The 22,281-nt window shown below is 39.0% G+C and overlaps 1 pseudogene; it reads right to left on the reverse strand.

Moving 5' to 3' along the window:
• Nucleotides 1-18,876: 18,876 nt before the first annotated feature.
• Nucleotides 18,877-19,622, reverse strand: LOC139446449 (uncharacterized; annotated as a pseudogene).
• Nucleotides 19,623-22,281: the final 2,659 nt, after the last annotated feature.

Raw genomic sequence — 22,281 nt, forward strand, 5'->3', positions numbered from 1 at the left:
GTTTGACTCCATATCTGAATCATGGATATCGCCATCAGGTATTTCAACTGAAGAATCTTCTGAATGAAGTATGTCCACTACAACACCAGTGTGTCTTGACTTGCTTTGGCATCCTGAGACACAAGAACACAGTCCTGTACATTTCAGACTGTTCTTCACACATCCACACCTCTTTGTTCGGCAATCAGTTTTGCAGCTGCAGCAGGTCAATGCTAGGACTGATGACGGTGCTGGTTGTACATCCATTCATTCAATTTCCAACTTTTGTCCATTTGGAGAAGGTGGTTGCTGGTCCTGTTTCAGACAATTTCTGGAGAGGAATGCTTGGTAATTAGCACGCTGTACTTTCTTTCTCAGAACATTCTGGCATGGAGGCAGTTTCTCTGGATCTGATGTACCTGATCCAAACATGATTGTCCGCAGTGTATTTACACTGTATGTCAAAACCGGATTCAGATGTTTGGTTCTGGAATTGAAGCTGTAGAAGATGCAAGTTGCTGCTTCACACGATTTCAATAGATCGTCAGTTACTTCTGAGCTTTTTCCAAGTGAAGCCATTGCATTGCAGAAGATTGCATTATTTTCAAGAAGCCAGAGTATTCCCATTTTTGCTCGTCCCTTGAAGGCACTAGTACTGTCGCAACCAGTGAAAGGATGACATCTGCATCTTCTCCAAGAGTCCTTCCAATTCTTTTAAGATCCAGATAATGTGATTTGGATCCAGAACCAGTGAAGAAAAGGCACTTCGTTTTGATCCATTCCTGTCCACACGCAGCTGTTGCTAACACCATGACATCTGTGTCCGGTGAGTGAATGATAACAACATCAGGTTCGGGAGTTTGATGTGATGCATAGTGTGCGTGAAGAATAAGCCTCTGATCAGCGTCTTCCATCCTGTGTATCAACTCTGGAATTTCTTGGCATTCCATCCGTCCAGAGGACACACTGAAGGCATAACATTTATTTGCTGTTGTTGCAAACAGGGTATGATCGCCAATTATGGATGCATACTTGTGACTCTTCCATTCTTCAACTAAAAACTGTGTCAAAGAATCTTTGAATTGACCATCTCGTAGAGCTTTTTTAAGCTGTGTATCTACCTTCTGATCCCGGCTGTTTATTGTAGTTGCAAAGCTTTCTTCTGCAGACAGCAAGCGAGACTCATGTTCAGTATTCTTAATTGACATTTCTGGATATGTATCTGCTACCCAATGCACAGATGCAGTACTGCTTGTTGAAACATGTCTCAGGATCATTTTCATTACAGCTTCAGCCAGGTCACCAAATGTGGCATTCTTAGCAAGTTTCAATTGCTGAATCTGTGCCATAGCATCTACAATGATGGATTGGTGTGTCCTTCGGCAGGGAGTCTCTTCTTGTTGTGTGACCTTTTCTAATTCGTGCATGAGTACAGACTTTGATGTCTTAGCCAATTTTCCTTCAGCAGTTGCTAGAGAATATGGCAAAGGCCCGAGTGGAAATGCCATAACTTCATCTATTGAAAAACCTCTCTCCACATCCGTCTCGAGTATTTCTGAGTCTTGTTGTTTGACTTTTTACTGTTGTTTTCTTTTTTTTTGTCATAAGGGAAAGTTCTGCAGACCAAGTTTTGGCCACGCATCATAGAAACTCTTCTTTAGTTCTTTAGTTTCTGTCTGAATTGAACTCACCGTTGGAACGTCCTCATCTGATGAAGAAGTTGAAGAACATGTTTCTTCTCATCTCTCCTTCACAAAGGTCACAAGCGCAGATTGTCCTTTATCATGGGCGTGAAGCATATCTCTTGTAACTTCTTCAGTGGCTTGTCTACCAGATGAGATGTGACAAAGTGGTCCTTCACCTTCAAATGGATTGTTCCATTTTGTTATTGTGTTCATGATGTGCTGCACTTTCTCTTTATCTTCTCTGACCTGTATCTTGCCTGCATCATCAGCAATGAAGGGTTTGTCTTTCTCATCCCCAGTCAGAGAAGTGCAACGTCTCATAAACTCAGCTCTCTGAGTTGACAGGATTTCCTTTTCCCTGTTGCTGCTGGTTTCATGATGATATCTGCTGCACCTCCTGGAGCCTTAGAATCTCTGTTAACACCCATTTCAGTTTCTTGGTCAGCAGGAACTCTGCCAAATGTTTTTTTATACTCTCCTGTATGGTGAAGAGGGATCCATTAAGAAGCTGCTCTTGGCAATCTGGGTGTGTGTTTTCAAGGTTCAGCATCATGAGCAGATAGAGAGGTTTGTATCGTCCATATACATTTCTTCCACAGGCAACCAGGGGAGCATTTCAATTTCAGAGTGTAGACTTAGTTTCCAGTCACCTGTTCAAGCAGCTCGCACATGTCGCAAGAGTATCCCAACCATTTCGAGATACATTGACCAGATCTTTCCATTTGGTCCAAGAGATTAGATGTATGAGTTGTAGAGTGACAACACAAATCTGAAGGTGTCTGAGGTTGTTAGAGTGGCAAGTCTCTCAGGTGACATATCATGACGAATACCATCAATTTCAGACTTCAAGATTTCAAGACATCTTCCATGATCAAGGTTTTTGACAAAAGCTGCAAAACGAAGTCTCTCACAAGCTTCAGCAACAAGCGTGTGGGCAAAGAACCCACGCTCCTAGTGCTTTCCTTGAAGGACCTTGTCAACTGATCCTTCTGCCAAAATCCCTGCCTCAATGAAGATGTCACACAGTCCAGCACTACCAAAAGGGAAACCAGCACATGCCATGAACCGCATACTGGTATGAAATGGCCCCTGATGCAACACAATTGGGTTCATTTTAGGATCAGAATCCTGTTTGCTGTGGATAACTTCTATGGCTTTGGTCCATATTCCCATATCAACTACGACTTGGACAGAACAAGAACCTCTGCCATGATCATCATCCATTGTTTTGTCAGTCACCTCAACTGATCTGGTCAGAAACGTATAAATCATACTATGATCAGGGGGGTTGTGGATGGTTTGGCAGTATCCAATTCTGTGAGGCTCCATTGGTGTAGAGAGCTGGGTGGCGCTGTTAAATCCCTTCCATCCTGGGACAGCTTGCTCTGACGGTTCCACGTTTTCGCCTAAGTTGAAATCCATTCGGGACAGCTGCCATACCAAATCGACCTGCTTAGTCTTTTTTTGCACTTTTTGAATCCAGTGTAGTCAGCAGTTGAGCAGCATTATTATATCGAGGAGGTTCGGGTCTTTTGCTGATAATGCATGCTAGAGACAGAGACAGATATGAATTTGCGTCCAGTTCGGGGGTGATTCTCTGATTGACCTATAGGAGGTTCTCGATTAGCATCATGTCCAGGTAATCTTGCTTGAGCCATGTATCAGTTGTATCATGGCTCTGTAATGATCCTGAGAAATGACCTCTGTCTTTGTAGTCATTGTTGTCCCAACCAAACAAAGAAGGTACATTTGGCGCCATTCCCTGCGGCATATGGTAGCCAAGATCGTTCTGAGATGTCAGAATCTCTGCATTTGCAGTATCCATCTCTTGAAGAAGTGATTTATTTATGAAGTGCTGATGTTTGTTCAACAGAGCTACGAAGACTCTTTTCTATATTGTTTAATGCACAAATCTGTTGTGAACAATAACAAAGCAATGTACTTACCAACACGAAGATAATTTTGCAAAAATCAACAGATTTTGTCCTCCAGTGGAGTCTCAGACAGCACTTCCTGTACTACTGCAAGACAACTGTTTATAGTAGTGATTATAAGCATAACCACTTTAAATGTTTTTGTTTTTAATTTTGTTTTTTTAACTGTTCAATGATGTTATTCATTGAATATACTGAATGCATGTATTCGTTTACAGTGCAGAACATAGTTTTATGATGCTATGATTTTTTATTTCTCACCCTTATTGACAGATGAATTCCATATTTTTGGTCATTATTTGTAGTTTTATGAAACCTAATATACCTTTAATGAATATTTACTGAGCCAAAAGTGGTTAATTAGTATTATCCTATTCCAAATTGAATTTCTGATTGGTTTATCCATACAAAAATTACCCTGTTTTGTATTAAAGAATATAATTAATTTGAACTTGGCATCCATTTTGAATTCCGTTCTAAAATGTTAAATTTGGTGCCCAAACAAAATATATATATATATATATATTACACATCAGCTGTTCATGGTCAGAAGTGATTTATGATTAATATTTGATAAAACAAATAGGATATATAGTGAAGTTAATAGGTTAGGTAGAAAAGTGGCGGCCATCTTGGATTTCAGGGTGACCGCAGTGAAAAAAATTGAGCACACCAAAAAATTATTCTTTCTCATCACATAATCTATCAATCTAAATAGGTGAACTTAGTTTGTAAAGCGGGTACAATGGGAGTGTCAGATATGAGAAACAGACCTTCGCTTATCAGTCTCCAAAGAAGTAATAATATTAAGTTATATTAGCTTTATTGTTTTGAGAAAATGTTATTTTAAGTAATAAAATAAAGAGATTTCTTCTAAATTTGGCCTAAAAATGTATCAAAATATGTACCTAATAGTAGTGAATAATAAGTAGAAGTGTCCTAGACCTTGACCCGTGATCGTAATTATAGGCATCATTAACAGGTCATGTGACCTTTCTTAGCCAATCAGAGCACAAGTTGGATGGCTTTCTATATCCCAAGCATGGCATAGGTAATGTCATTTCCAACACAAGTAAGTGATTACAAAATGTCCTTGTTTTGTCCTATTTGTCCGAATACAATTAGGACACAGTAGAAATAATCAGGACATCGAGACGATTTGTTATAATTAAATGGACAATATCTTTACGCCAACATAGCGTCAGCGGCCGCCATCTTGGTTGGTGGTCATCTCCATTACAAGTGAAATTTACAAAACAATCAGTTTCTTTTATCAATTGGTATTGTCCTTATAATGTACAAAGTGTTCGAATAGATTGAACATGTTGAACAAACAGAATTAGTGCTAATATCTGATACAATGATATTTAGGACAAGGATAGATTCAGACCAAGCGCCTGGGAGGACAGTTTGACAGACGTCAAACGTACGCTAAGACTATTGACAAATATAGGCCTATAGGACAAAATATGCTCTCATTCCAAGTATTGTCCTATAAGTCCTTTAATGATTCGGACAGTACCACGATTCATCAAAATACTTGGCAAATATTAACAGAGAAATGGACAAAAAGAAAGTCAATATTGCCTTGAACTGTCAGCAATGAAATGTCATAACACAGAACGACTGTCATATTGCAGGTACAAATGCAAGAAATATGGGAACGTATATGCTGTCCTCTATGTGTCTGAATATTGCAAATCTAGATTAGACTGCAGAAAAATACTTTATCATGAATCTATGACCGATGTGAAAACGGACATACCTCATTTGAGAGGTTCTTATATATGGCTTCCAGTGGTATATCACCCCAAAGTGATATACGGCAAAACGGGCGAAAACGCGATATAGGGTACCATACTTTGAAAGGCTGTAACAACAAGTTCGTCCCAACTTTTTTCTTGTTAACATTCAAAATCATGTTAAGTATATGCTGTCCTCTATGTGTCTGAATATTGCAAATCTAGATTAGACTGCAGAAAAATACTTTATCATGAATCTATGACCGATGTGAAAACGGACATACCTCATTTGAGAGGTTCTTATATATGGCTTCCAGTGGTATATCACCCCAAAGTGATATACGGCAAAACGGGCGAAAACGCGATATAGGGTACCATACTTTGAAAGGCTGTAACAACAAGTTCGTCACAACTTTTTTCTTGTTAACATTCAAAATCATGTTAAGTATGGGCTTAAAAAAATAATTTAATGGGGTTTGGATGTGTGTGTGTGTGGGGGGGGGGTTATTCGTGGGTCATACCTAGCCCACGGCCTTATTACATAAAGCCCAAATTTGAAATCTTTACCACTTAAAAGATATGTTTTTTAACATCAACTTTCCCTAGATCACATTTTGATCTGTTGCATCCACAATGCAACCGAAATATTCATATCTCCATTAAAACTAAAGTATAAAAGGGTCTGACAATATGTAGGAAAACAAATGAATTATAATTGTTTTTAGATTTATTTGCACTAACAGTATGTGAGAATTACTGAGAAGTCCAACATGGACAAAGCCGAGGTGAGTTAATAGTAAGCATCCTGTATACGAATCTGTTTGATGACCACCCTAAGTAATTAACTTCCTGCTGAACGGGAGGTTCTTCCCAGGATTTATGCAACCTCGCAGGTTGTCCAACCTAGAGTCGAAACTCTTTAGTTCCCACATCGTACCTTTTTTCCGGATTTCGGAAGACTCAAATGCATATATAATGAAACCCCTCCCTGAGTTCCTCAAACATACTCATCATGCTTCAGAGCATTTTCATTTGGGTTTCCGGTAATAAATTGGATTGGTAACCGTCTTCTTCTTGGCTACTGCTTTAGCCTCATTATTTGGAAAGTCATAGGCCTCAGTCCACTTTGTAAAGGCATCTGTAACTACCAAAATAAACGACCGAGCGGCCTCATAATGTCAGTACGCTCCATAGGTGATCCCAGTGACATACTGCTTCATAGGTGCTCTCTCCTTCGAGAGTCTTTTTTTCGAGCAGCACACTTGTCACATTTATTTGCTAATGTCTCTTTTCATGTCATTCCAATAATAATAATGTTTGATTGTTTTCTGCACCCCCAGGTGTTATAAAGGACAATCATGATTATCAGGCGACGTTTACAAGTTGGCATGACAATCTGCTAGTACCATCATTCTCCCACCTCCTTGAGTACCCCTTGTCTAATAGACAATCATATTCTCCCCACAGAGTTTTAAAAGCACTCGAGGTGGCACAGAATTTTTTCCACTTTAGTCTGACATTATTAGCTCTGGCCTCGTAGATTTTCTCAGTTCATCTGGAGACAACTGTGTTATAATTAAAGACAGTTTCGGTCATACTCCCAGTCTTTAGCGACTTGGACCTGGTCACTACACCACAAATGCTGAGAGATGAATCCGTGCCAGCGTATTGTTTGCTGCAAGGTCCAGCTTCTCTTTTGCATTGAGGACATGGTACAGAAGGTCGGCGACTTACAATGAATGCACCCAGGTCTATGAACTTCATTTAAAGTCATAATTGCTCAGTTCTTGTAACCATCTGATTTACGGGTTTCTTAATCCGCTTGGCCCCAAACCCACAGCAGAATTATCAGTTCTTAAAATGACAGTCCAAACCATAAGGATGCCAGTACCGTCAAGAACTACTGCAAGAAGTTCACATCGAGTTGAGGAAGACAAATCGGAGCTCATAAAATCTTCGTCTTCTTCACTACTCCCCTGGAACTACTAGTTCACTCAGACAATTTTGGTTAATGTGTTTGCGGGAAGACCATTTTGAATCGTTCAATACATTGCTCGAAGTCTCCATCAAACGCTCAAAAAACACTTGGTGAATTGCACAGACCGAATGGCATTACTGTCCACTCATATCACCCAGATCTTGGAACAAATGCGGTCTTTTCACGATCTTTAAAGTCCATCCATCCTGCTTGTAAGTGCATCGTGCAGAACAGTTTTGCACCGCCTATTGACTTTTTTCACACTTTCGTCATCTTGGATCGAAAACGAGGCTTGGAGAGCATAGCTCCATGCAGTTTGAGTCGCATCAGCTGATAGGGAACAGACAGCATGTTGTGCATTTCACTGGTTGACATTTCAAACAAACAAAAAATGGTATCCTAATACAGAAGATATTTCACATTTAATCTTGAGGTCCAACTAAATTATGCCTGTAATACACTGGAATTTGCATTTTGCTGTCAGGATCCCGGAAGTGAATGGAAAAGTGCATTTCGAGATACGTATTTCAGAAATAGATTGTTTTATCATAACCTCGTCGGCATATAGGTACAATGTGACAGTACATTCAATGACAGAATTTGGGTATCGTAAATAAACCGCATAACATGAAACACGTCAATGTACTTTTGCAAAATTGCTCAGTCAATGCGTGGCTTGGCGAACTCGAGATCAAGATCGAGATCATGTTTATTTCACGTTTCATAGTGGTGTTTGCTGCACAACGCGCTATCGTTTTGCCATGAGCCCAGTTGACAAAAGACACTTTTTCTGCTATGATTTTCATTTTAACATATTACAATGTTAATTATGAAAATAATTCGTGTGTCAAAATAAATATTCAGAAGGGGCGATAACTCTTTTCAGTGTGTACAATAAACAGATGATACTTTACTTGTTCTTCGAACATCACTTACTTAACTGATTACTGCCGATTGAGATTGCACCGTGCACGACAAAAGTAATAATGTGTGAACTGTTTAAAACAAGTTAAAGGAAACTAAAAATTGATAAATATAATTAAGGCATGATATTGAAAATTTTCATATCTTTATTTCTCATAATATAAATTTTCAAAACTTAAAATGGATTGGGTGTCTGTCAGTCAAAAGCACCTAATTTAATTCCAGGAGAAAATAATTTTCTTGTTTGTAAAACAGATGGTACAATGTGCTTTTTAAAGTGTCTGATAAATATTGGCCATGTTGTTTTTTTGAGTGAATAAGGCTTTCACTTCCTCGTCCCTTGACAGGATGCACATTGTAACCATTGTGTTACTGTCAGCGGAAAGCTCCTCCAGACATCCGTCACCCGGATACTAGTACTTCATTGTGGCTACTCACTGGCCTGAAATGAATAATTCAATAATATTGTAATAATATTCCTACTTCAATAACATTTTTTATAAACAATGCTTATTCACCTTCTCTCAAAATATCGCTTATTTAGAAAACAACATTCTTCTGAAATAGAGAAGTTTAAGGAAAATTAATCACAGTGTGTTACATTTGCTACTTAAAAACAATCTTGAAGGCATCAATTCATCTGATATGTCTAAAACTCAAACAGTCACACAGAAATTCACTCTTGTTTTAATGAAACACGTTTTGATATTTGTATTACCTGTATGTATTTAATCATGAAATACTTTGTTTAGTCTGACCATGCTGAAAACATACTTTCGCTAGAGTGAAATAAATCAGATTTTTATTAAAATCTGGTGAAATATCACGTTTTGTCACACCTACAGTCAGTCTGCCTCATTGACACTATGGTTTTCTGAGTAAGGTCATGAAGATCACAAAGAAAATATAAGACTTGAATTTATTTTGTCAAATGGAATGTTTATCTCTTCATGTGGTTTTTACTAAAGTTGATATCTTGACTTGAAAATATTAACTTTGTCAGATCACAAGATGAGATATTTATTAAACATATTTTATTGTCCAAAAAGACAAAGGGATTGGGCACAAGGGCAGCACTTATTCCTTCTCCCTATATACAGTTATACATAATATTGCATAATGAAAATGAACAATTTACAGTTGAAACTTCACATTGTGGAAACATAGTGCACAATATATATACAGTGCTCATATGAAGGATATGTACAATGTCCTTGAAAGTGAAGACTGTGCTTATCATACATATCCTAATATATAATCATTTTAGTGTTGAATATAGATTTAACAATATTAATGATTAACAGTTTGGAAACAATACTATGCTAGCTACTGAATCTGTTAGTCGTTTTTATAAATTTGTGTACAGACAAGAATATTTTTGTATTCAGGAAAACATCTACGTTTGGATCACCAAAAAGAATACTATGTAGAGTTTTTTGTCCTCCAAGATTATCGATAGCTGTCAGTAATGTCTCCCTAAAATCATCATATAAGGTACATTCGAAGAAGAAATGGAATACATTTCACAAGGAGCATGCTATACAAGGAGCATGAGATAAATTCATGCTATCATCGTTATTTGACAAGGAAAACAAATTTCTTCTATGTATTTATATTTTTTTATTTTTCTCGTTTTGGTTGAATTATAAAAAAAAATATCAAAATAATCACACCACTTGACTTGATTGAAATAAACTAAAGTTCTAAAGATTGTTAACAATAGTAAAATATTACATGATAACAATATAATTATTGCAAAATGACACAGTAAACTATATTCTTACATATAAATTGATAATAATATAATCAATAATACATGGCAATTGCTTGCACAAAAGAAATCCTTTTGTTTTAAAAGTTTCAAAACATGTTTGTGGACATAAAACGAGATGGGTTTCACAATTAAACAAAGGGAATTAATGAGTTATGATTGCAATACGCATGGGAATTAAAAATAATTCTGTTTATACTTTAAGTTTTTAGCAATGTCAATATCAATTTATGCATTTGAAATATTTGAATACAAACTGTTAAAGAGTTATCTGTTTCTGTAAATTATATAAATATCACATGTTGATTGAACATTTACTGGACATTAATTAGTTGGGTTTTTGTTCATTTCATGACATGATTAAATTGGTACAGTAAAGTAAATATCATTTTGGTAGAAATATTAATTGTTACCAAAATTGCAGATCAAACTGTACTTTACTTCAAATATTTACACATCCTTTATGTAATAATTCAGTTGAAATAGTACACCTCATGCTAACTAATCTGAAAACATTGACAATCAAAATAACAACTGTTCATAATCACAACAGCACAAGTAGATCTAGAGGTCTAATATTTTATTGGAATGCATTTGGGTCCATTACAATTTACATCAAATACGCAACTGATGCAAAATTCTGATTTGTTCCGATTGTAAATTCTCAGTAGGTTTCAATTTGATACATTATATCAACATAGGCCTATATCAATTAAGTTAGTTTCTGACATATATCTAGATATGGTCAAAAGGTGAATATTTCGACTTCAAATACAACCCGCAAAGTTATTTAAACTCACAATAAATAGTTTAATGGTGTGTAAACAATGAATTATTCTTTACAAGATTTCAGTAGCATTTGTATTAAGTCTGTCCAGCTACCATAACTGCACTGGGAGTCATGGATATTTTAAATTGAAATCATAACAGAACGGCCGGACTCAAATTTATATCGGTAAGGAGACCAAATAACAGTAGAACAGTTTGTCAATAAGAATAATGTTCAATACTTACGATAAATGTACAGGGATGGTTAAATTGTCACAGTTTGTCCAGATTGCGTGCCTTGTGACATCTCCATGTGTTTCATGTGCTATTCAGCCTTCACCTTCTGCTCTCCAAGCCTCGCTTTCAAACCGGAAGTAGCGAAGTGTGAAAAAGGTCCAATATAGTCTTCTATTGTCCGTAGAGGATATGAATCTTTTTTGTTTGAAAAATTCAACAAACAGTAGTCATAAAAAATCTGTAACGGCGATCACTACGCTGCACTTATACAGTTAGTGAAGCCCAAGGAGTAGTATAGGGTGTGATTACACCTTGTTCTAACATTCGAGCAACTTCTTTGTATTCTGCTTCACGTTTTGCAAGGAATTTTCTAAGGGATTGCTTGATTGGTTTAGCATCATCTGTATTGATAGTGTGCTTGGCCAAACTAGTGTGCTCCAAATCATCGTCATTCTTCCAAAAGTACTTTTATAAACAGAGAAATGACATCTTCTAATTTCTCCTTTTTAGATCAACTTCTGTTAAAGAGATCTTTCAGATAATCAGGATTTACTGCACAATGGGCATTAAGTTTTGCAATTTTCTTGACCAAAAAGTTTGAAGGCAATTTGACATTGAGCCATGTTGATTTGACAAGGACAGTTTAACATAAGACATTGAATGTGGTGCGACCAAGGTATCATCAGCTAATATTTGCAGTTCTATCAGATGCAAAAGTATGTAACCAAACTCCCTTTAAATTGATCTTGAGTTCTGCTAGATCAACAACACTTAGAGCAGTGAGTATGTCCATGCCCAAAATACCATCAACTTCGAACGAAAGCACGAGGATGACGCTTGTAAATATCAAAGACCAGTGTCCACTAACCAAGGTAAAGTAAGTGTTACCAATTTTTCCATTCGCTTACTGGCCTTCATCGCCTATTTTAAAACAAAGGTAACATCATTGCAATAGCTCGCTGTGAAACAGGTGTGTGCAAATATTGTGGTTGTGCCTCTTCTGCAATCCTCTCATTTTCCATTTGACCACTTGAGTCTATTAGGGTTCAAATGTAACATCGTCATCCACCAAATTTCGACCTAAGTCCGAGATGATTCTTTGGCCAATGTGACAAAATCATTTCCCTGTGGGTTTGCTGGGGAACTGTAACTGATTCACACACTTCAATGTCCAATGTTTAGGTTTACTGTGTTGATGGACTCTGAACTGTGTACAAGCCTCTATTTTGTGGATGCGACAGTTTGGTCCGCCCAACACAACATGAACCGCTCCTTGTAGTGTACAATACACTCTTTGTCTAGGAATCGGAGACGGAAATCTTTGTATACTTTTGAGAGCATGTAAACGCCAATCATCCTAGGCTTCCTCAATATCGCCTTCTCGGGTTAGCTACATCGGAACAATGCTTAGATGGATGCCCAGGATTTGGCTTGTGATCTTGTGTGTTCCATAGGAAACCATATATAAACGCCATAATTTGATGTAGGCTGATTATTGATTTACTCTGACAAATTGGCATTTTGTCACATTGGACATATCCAATCATTCATCGTGTAAGAACAGATTAATTTTGACTCAAAACGGCCTACCAATTAGGTTCGACTGACCCGCTTTGACTTTTCTCCTTTAACTTGGTACTCCTGTAGTCTTCTCTTTCAGTTTCTTGCAGTTGACAACTTCGAACACTGATATATATGCCTCTTCTTTTTGATCCTGTCTAAGTTGTTCCTACGGTTGAGAGCTCCGTCATTTCTCAGGAATCTGCATGTTACCATTTCGGCACGACGTGATATTTGCAGCCAAGTAACCATGTCTCCTTTACGGTTATTAGAGGCTGGAGTCTTGCTTTCTGGATCCTGCACACTATGATATGGTGCATTGTCCATGACAATGAGAGACTTGGTAGGCAAAGCAGGGACTTATTTATCTTTCACCCACTCCAGAAATACATTGCCGTTCATTTCTGTGTGGTAGTCCTGTTGTCTTTGGCCTTGGCTCTAAAGACGAGGTCACAGTATGGGAGAAAACCCTGACTATCAGAACCAGCATGGAGAACTATGAGTCTTTCACCCTTTCCCATTGGTAACTTTCTACCAGACTCCTTACAGTCACCACTGGGTACCCACTGACTGCTGGCTGTGTGTGATGCATTTACCCATGTCTCATTTAAGAACACGGGCTCATATCCTTCTTCATGTTTCTGCTTGATGTTACGAAGATAATAATTTCGGAGACGAACAATGTCAGACTGTTCACACAACACAGCCCTATTTTCTCCAGTTATCTTTTTGTATTTGTAACCAAATGTATGCAACAGCTGGTCAGTTTCAATGTGTTTCTTCAAAATTCTTAGGGACAAATAGTTATTTTCATAGCAGTCATAACTAGTACGTTTCTTCCTATCCCAGCAGAACATCGCATGTATTTATGCGAATCTTTCGGGAAAGACCCATATATCGAACACACTATTAGAGCAGTAAGCTGTGAGTTTATCATAGATACGGAATGTTCTTAGCTCCGGTAACCACCGCTTTAATAAAGGCTAGGTATTGTCAATTTAAACATAAGTGGCCACTTACTAATAATGGAGACTCAAGTGACATCACAGATTGTGGAAATACAATCACAACAAGTGAACGAGGAAATAACCCCGATTGTGAAATCACAACAAGTGAACAAGCAAATACCAGCGAGCAAGCAAGATTGACGAAGAATCTTTTGAAAATCGCAGCTGGGAGGAAGGGTGCACTAGCGAGGAAGGCAAAACTAATACATAGTTCAAATATTGAACATTGTCTTCCGATAAAAACTTGGGCTCCCTATGCACGAGGAGTTGTTGCTATAGCGGTGGTATGGTTGTTTTATAAGACTGGAGAACAGAAAACGTCACCCCCTGAATACACAACAAGTTCAATTAGAGGTAAGCCCTCATATAATGTTATAATGACTACTCCAGTTACAGACTGTAAAATGTTTGTAAACGCAATGTATCATTGGCTAATGCTCTTAAATGATTACTAAAGCCACACCACCCAAGCTAGATTTTATGATATTGGTATGATGGTTCTTGATATTGGATTGGCAATGGCAACAAAAGATATGCTCATCAAACAAGGGCTTATCCCAGAAGACATAATGAATTTGAATATTTTATGTTATTGAACATTTTATATTCATATTAATATGGAAACAATTGCGATGATGGTCAGTTGAGCTATTGTTAATGCTTTAGCTTTTTCGGGGAGTAATTATCTATTTTCTACTCTGACGGAATCAAACGCTAAATAAGTTGAAGAGGAGCGTAAACGACATAATAAAGCATTAGAGCAACTCGAAACAGCCGTCACAATGGATCAGGCGCAGAATATTAAGATTAGATTTCATTAATGATGAACTGCGTAAAGATTTTTTTAATGATGAATCTGCCATACACGAATACTTCCTTGTTTATGGAAAGAAACTTGACCCAATACTGAGACCAACAATAAGTCAGTTTTATACACCGTCAGAGGCTCAGAAAAAACGTGAGATAGTATTTATAATGTTTGGGTTAATAGTTTTTGCTATTTTTAGCTATACAATGACTACGCGTAATCAATGATCTGTCAGGCTGAGTCTTATCAGCTATGTCACCCTGACTGCTAATCTATAAATAGCTCTGACTACCTGTTCCGCTGTTACAGTACTTTTGATTCCAAATGAGAACGATGAATTGCAAAATAACTCGACCATGAATACCCTGTACCCAACAAAATCTGAATTTTGTTTATTTTAAGACCCATGACGGATGAAGTTCTTTAAGAAACTATCATGTGATTTTGTATAGAAATGTGTACATGACACGTAGGTTATTTTGCAATTCATCGTTCTCATTTGGAGTCAAACGAACTGAAGAAGCTGTACTAAAGAATCTGTAACTCAACTTGAAATGGCAAAATTTGTCAAAATATCAAGCATGCTTCCAAGAAATTGAGTTGCATATTTGCTGAAATAAATAATAGGCCGTGGGCTAGGTATGACCCACGAGCACACGTCACTTCCGGAAATACATGTAGCAGAAGACGCCAAAAGTTAGAGGGAGAAGAATGCGATTAAACACCAAATATACGACGTGACATTAACTAGGATGGATGTAATCTACTCAATAACATGTCCAGGAAGGTGTTTACGTAAGTATTTTGGAATAAATATATTTACTTTAGTGTATTTAGAGCATGAAACAATTTCGTAATGAACTACCCAACTTTTGATGACGTAAGCACCAGTAGATCGCGGGACTATTTGAGCCGATCACTGGATCTAACTATAACTGTTAAATATTACTATGAAACATTTAATTGATCTTATACGTACAATATACATAGTTTTTACACACAAGACGTGTATGTAATAATAAATAATCATATATTTAATAACTATTAAAACTTCAAACGATCGCGGGAACGTGGACGAAAACCGAAGGTCTTGATCGTTTTCGACCGAGCCTGACTATTACACATGGCATTTCTGGAGGTTCTGCCATCCTTCTACGCTTGATCACCCCTTCAGCTTTTCCATCTTATCATCAGGATCTTTGGCTTTGCTCAGACGTTGTAGAGGGCCATACTTCAAGACAGGTACATGTATGATGCACACTGGCTCTGGATCACTGGAGATACGTTTCCATTTAGGTTGAGATGTCAAAGCTGTCTTCGAGTTGTTCCCGGTTGTATATGTTGTTGATCTCAGTCACAACAGTTCAACCTCAAAAGACACATAATCACGGTGATGACATTGTTACAATGTGTGAGTGAGTGAGTGAGTTAAAATATTAAGTCAAATCGGCAATATTTCAGCCATATTGTGACTATCAATAGTTAATCATAATACATATATTGACACATATGACACCTGTCAACGAAGGACTGTAAAGTAACTAGATTTGTCAAAGAAAAGGATGTAAAACTAGTACGGATTCATAAAAGAGAATACCACTATACATATCGATACAAGATAAAAACGGGCTATAGATCGTCAGCAACTGAAGGTAGACTACCATACAGGGGACCATGGGGACTTACAGTACCTTTGCTACCTGCATGGACCCCAGCAGGATTTACATCATCCCTTCATCAACTGGCGATTGTATGCAAAGTTAGCCACAAGTAAAAAATACAAATATTCTACGTTTAATATAGTAGTAGGCAAAAATATTCTTTGAATGACATGGACTTGTGATATCCTCTCAGGGACATTGTTACAAGGTGGGACATCTCCATATATATTAACTTGGGTATTTAGACATTTTTTGTAAATTGGAAACTTAGGATGTATGAATTAAATGTTAGTAAGTGAATTCGTCTTTTACCTTCGGTGGTGCCCCCTGCAAATTCACCTTAACTACTAGCTGTACTAAAAAATCTGAAACTCAACTTGAAATGGCAAAATTTGTCAAAATATCAAGCCTGCGTCCAAAGAAATTGATTTGTATATTTGCTGAAATAAATAACATTTACATTATGATCATTTTTTTGCACTGCTTTATGGTTGCCATCTTGAATATGTCCCACATAGGTCCATTTCATTCAAAGTTCTGAAATCGAGTCGAGCATTATGCATACAAAAGTGAGTGATATCAGAGTTGTCAAAAAGTATTTTGTATGATTGTCCACAAGTAGATCAATAATCAGCCTACATCAAATTATGGTGTTTCCAATGGTTATATAACACATCGAGGTCGGTGAATAACACACCAGATCACAAGCCAAATCCTTGGCATCCATCCAAGCATTGTTCCGATGTAGCTAACCCGAGAATGCAATATTGAGTAAATTTTGGTAACATCACATGTTAAGAAGTGCTTCAAGAGATGTACTGGAACATGTGTTAGGAGAATATAGTGGAATCAGGCACACGTTCCTAGAACATTTACCGGATTAAGGGTTTCTGCGAGAAGAATTTGATTTTGTCGGGATAGATGACTTTTGAATGCCATATTCACATTTGAGAGGTACTTATATATGGCTTCCAGTGGTATATCACCCCCAAGTGATTTACGTCAAAACTGGGCGAAAACGCGATATAGGGTACCATACTTTGAAAAGGTGTAACAACAAGTTACCATTCAAAATCATGTCTACTATGGGCTTTAAAAGAATTTAGTTGGGTTTGGATATGTGTGTGTCGGGGTTGTGGGGTGGGGGTGCTCGTGGGTCATACCTAGCCCACGGCCTATTACATCAAGCCCAAATTTGAAATCTTTATCACTTAAAAGATATGTTCTTTAACATTCAACTTTCGTGCCAGAACTTTTCTTGTGATCACATTTTGATCTGCTGCATCCACAATGCAACCGAAATATTGATATCTTCATGAAACTGAAGTATAAAAGGGTCTTACAATATGTAAGGAAAACAAATGAATGATAATTGTTTTCAGATATTATCTCCCTCATGGGGCAGAAGTCTGTCAACATGGACAAACCCGAGGTGAGTTAATAGGAACCATCCTGTATACGAATCTGTTTAATTAACCTCCTGCTGGACGGGAGGTTCTTCCCAGAATTTATGTAACCTCGCCGGTTGTCCAACCTCTTTAGTTCCCACATCGTACCTTTTCTTCCGGATTTCGGAACCCTCAAATGCATATACATTCAAACCTAATACGAATGTTGTAAAAGGCAACCTGCTTGCCGTGGGCTACGACCCTGTGTCGGCAGAGGAAGGGGGTCTGGCATCTGAAGGAAGATGGAGCCGGTTTTAGTACTCCTTACATCAGTTCGACGGGCGGTAGAATGCAAAAGAAAAAGTCAATTTTAACTGTGTGGACCATAAAATGAAAACTTTTCACTCAATTGAATAACCTATAACCACTGCAGCAGGAGCTGACAGCATCCACTATCAGAACTTGAAACACTTGCCCGATTCATGTTTTGACAACAAAAGTTCCTGTGACACCAATATTATTGTCAAGTCACAAAACGCACCATGCAAAAGTTGATTACCCGTCCATACATCTTGTTTTAGCATTGTTCTGGTGACCAACCACCACTCCGAAAAACAACAAAATTATCGATTATTCAACATTACGAAATGCCACGCCTGTCCGAAAAAGCGTATGCATCGATCCAACGTGATGCTGCAAGACAATTTTACGACCACAGAAACACTATTTGGTGTTTATAGCAACGTTAGAGAACATCCTCGGAGTGGCAGGCCACGCGGTAACAGACAAACACACCTACAAAATCGATTCGTTGAAAATCTTCACAAACCGTACTTCGTCGCCTCAGAATGTCCAGTGGTGCAGACAGCATCTACGCTGGACGGCCATTGCAAGAGGACAAGTCTCGTTTTCACCTCGGCCACAAGGATGGACGGATTGGAGTGTATATTGTAATACGGCAACTAAAGACACAATAACGAATTAATTATGCCGAAAAGTTTACACTCTCTGATATCCATAAAGCACGCGTGATATCAAAATGAAAACTTGACACAAGTGTACGTTGACGTTAAAGGTCAAAGGATGTATGAAAAGTTAAGTTTCTAAATTTTAAGACGAGATTCAAAGACGGCTGAATGGCGTTCAACCAACGCCGACAATCGTAATCGGTTCTACAGGTTCTTGCTCTAGGACGACCACTACATTTGCAACGTCCTGCCAGTGTCTGTTAAGGGTTTTGTTTCCTTTTCAGTGTACGCTCACCAGATCAGGATCGGATTTTATAATCCCAGACATGAAAAAATGCCAGATGCAAGCAACCATTAACAGGGGTGAACGTTATTGAGGTACATTAAAGGCTTTCAATGTTCGTGTGTTTCTTTAATTAGAATATATTGTTTCGTGGGTGCATTGCTATCGTGGAATGACTTCTGATTATCCAACGAATATACTTGCTGAAGATTTTTTAACTTGTGTCTCTCTGGTAGAGTTGTTCAGGTTGTTTATTGACCTGTCCGTCACTGGTGAGGTTTTACCAAGAGGACTGATTGACCTGTTCCTCACTTGAATGTGACACAAATGTTCCGCGAAGCGTCTTTTTTGGTTTTCTCTCGCGTCGTGATCAGACAATTTTCACTATGATGACGGAATAGCAGTTAGCAGTAGCAACTGACAGCGGCGCAGTATCATAATCTGGAGATGGTATCGTGCATGGCAGTGGCAGTAACAGACTTTTTCTGCTTTCCCCCACCATAGATGATGTCCGACACCAGCAGTTTCTGATATTCGGATATCCGTTTATAAGTGCTCACTGTTTCGCTTCGATGGCCTGAAACATATACGCTTTCAATTGTACCTTTCAAACTACTCCAAAATAGATGCCCACAAATAATTAATATGTTATCTTTGCCACCAATTTGGAAGTAAAAATATTTGTAAAACTTCAATCTGTAAAATGTTGCTTTACCTGTTTGCTTGCCCATCAACGTCGGCTCTGTATAGTCTGGCGAGAGAGTGATTTGTTCGCTTTCCCTCGATTACTGTATTCCGACACAGTCGCTTGATTATGCCGTGAAACGTGTGGTGTCCTATCGGGAAATTGCTGAACCATTTGTCTACCTTGGGTTCTGCTAGTGGTGTTGTGGGTAGAGAGCGTCCATTTTCTGAGATTTTTTCTTCATTTTAGAAAGATGTTTTCGTTCATCGTGTTCACGGTAAAAGTGTGTGGTTACTATGGGAATGCACACGTTTAAAAAGAAGCTGGTCTCCCAAGTACCAGCAATCTGCACGTGGAGTACGTGATAATCAACTTTCTATATCTTACATCTGTACAGCATTTTATTGCAAAAAACGAGTTTATCACGGTTTCTAAGCTAGATAAAACACTCCTCCTCGGTTATGCTTGGGGATGTAAAACATTCGGCGATCGAGGGTCGGAAATGTAAGACCTCGGGGCTAAGACTTCGTTTGGATATTATTAATTCCAACATTACTGTCAACTTTTCACTTACAACTTTCTATGGTATGATCATTGTTTTTTGCTCTGCGATGATGGAAATGTAAAATTTGTGATTTTGTCCAGAAAAGTGGAAATCTGTGCAAGCCAGAAGTTTGACAAACTGAACACAGTATAATTATTTTGAAGAATCATATCTCGCACCTTTGCTATGGAGCACATACAAACGAGAAAAAGGTGGAGCACATTTGCTTTTTAACCTTAGGTATTGTAAAAGGTTAAAAATATATTGCAATTCTTAGAACTGCTTATTACAAATCTGCCAACCCAAGAAAGAGCGTAAATTTGACAAGAATCATCTTTGTCATTTGAACCAAGTTCCTTGAGCAAAACACCTCTCTATCTGGCAGATTGGCATGTTCATGTCCATCCTTGATTATCCTTCTCAATTTTATTTTAAGCGACCTTATTTTGCTACCAAGACTGTTTTGAGTCTGATTCCAAATGACATGATGATAAAAATGTCAATCCTTGATTATCCTTCTCAATTTTATTTTATGCGACCTTATTTTACTACCAAGTCTGATTCCAAATGACATGACACGACGTTAATACCTCATATACAACTGTCGAATGCCTATTAGATGTAATAATACTGATTTCGGCAAAAATAATTCACTCAATCATAAAAATATTAGGCATAGGTATACTACTCCAAAGAATCCAAGAAACACAGAAAATATTACTTGTAATTTCATTGTACCATGTCCAAATTGGTTCATTATTATCAAAGGACATGAGTGACAGTAGTTCAGTACAGCTTTTTGGCCCGTAATTACGCAGGAGTTATCTCCCCTACAGAAAGTGCCGCCGTCTTGGATGGCATGCTCGGTAATGCGCGCGCCTCCAAGATGGCGTCACGTCTGTTTCCGGGAGGGCGTGCGCATGCCTTCAAGATGGCGACACGTCCGGCGTGCACCTCCAAGATGGTGGCATGTCCATTTCCGGGAGTAGAAGCGCGCGTAAAATCCTCCACTTCACTAAATGAAGCGTGGGTAAAATCATGGCGATCCCGGTTTGCAAGCAGCGGGAGGAAGGAGGAGGAGGAGCGAAATCACAGTCTAGCAGGGACCCGTTGAGGTCCTGGAAGTTGTGGATTTCATGCTCGAAGCGCTGGTCCTCGATCAGTTGTACCATGACCAGTGGTGGTCTGGGTGTGACTGTCTTTGAGGGAAGGGACTGGTGGTATGGCGGTCTGGGTGTGGCTGTCGTTGAGAGTCTGGTGTGGTGCTATGGCAGTCTGGCACTCGATGGACTTGGTCGGTGTCGGAGTTGGACAGGGGGTAGTGTAGGAGGAAGTCTCTTTTTCTTTTTCTTCCCATGCCAAGTGCCCTCAGGTGTGCAGAAAGGCTCCTCCCCTATGGATTCGAGGGGAGCGAGGTCCTTTGCTGCTAAATGAGGACTGCGGGGTAGGGGGAGGGTCTCCTCGATCTCCATGGTGGAGACTTGAAGGGGACTCCTTCCTCCTTGGGGGCCTGATTTTCTGCACCGGGCGTGGTGTAGATATGGCAGGGGCCGGGGTGGATTTCTCCTGGGACTCTTCCTCTGACCTAAAGGATGTGGGGTTCCTTTTGGGGTGGGGTCGGGTGGCCCTGAAAAGGGCCGTTGGAAACAAACTGGAAACTGTAGGAAACTGGAAAACTGGAAACTATTGAAAACTGGAAAACTGGAAAATAAATGGCCAACGGCTTGGCAAGTGTTAGCATGGACTATCCGGAGTCTTCTTGCGGGGTTCTGGGCAATCTGCAGCGAAATGGCCTTGACTGTTTATCTTCGTCTTCGTACAGACATAGTGCCGGTGACCTTGAGTGTGGCACTCGGTACGTGTCACTTCAGGGCAGTACCGGTAACTGTGACCGTCGGTCTGGCACTTCATACAGCTGTATCGACACAACATGGTTGATCTCTCATTCAGTGCTAGGACTGTGACGCTATGTGTGGCTTCGCTCTTTTTTTTAATAGGAGAGGCACTGAAACCCTGCTTCCCGATTGGTCGAAAACGCAGCACGTTGATTGGTCCGTTTCGGCGCCTGGTCTGAGCCTCGGTTTTCCAAACCGGCCCGACCCTTGTGTTTCTTTTCCAGGCCTGTTCCATGGGAGAGTGGGTGAGTGAGTGAGTGAGTTGGGTTTAACGCCACTTTTAACATTATTCCAGTTATATCGCGGCGTGTCAGCTTAACGTGGGAGGAAAGCCCGAAGTGATGCAGGTTTCAGACGTTTACCACTTCGGTGAAACCCACGAGCACGGGTATGGTACTGACATACCTAGAAACATAATCGGGGTGAACCGGGATTCGAACCCACAATCATAGGTTTCTGGCGTG

The sequence above is a fragment of the Haliotis cracherodii genome, unplaced genomic scaffold, assembly GCF_022045235.1.
Source record: "Haliotis cracherodii isolate W230 unplaced genomic scaffold, xgHalCrac1.p SCAF_6, whole genome shotgun sequence".
Classification (NCBI taxonomy): domain Eukaryota; kingdom Metazoa; phylum Mollusca; class Gastropoda; order Lepetellida; family Haliotidae; genus Haliotis; species Haliotis cracherodii.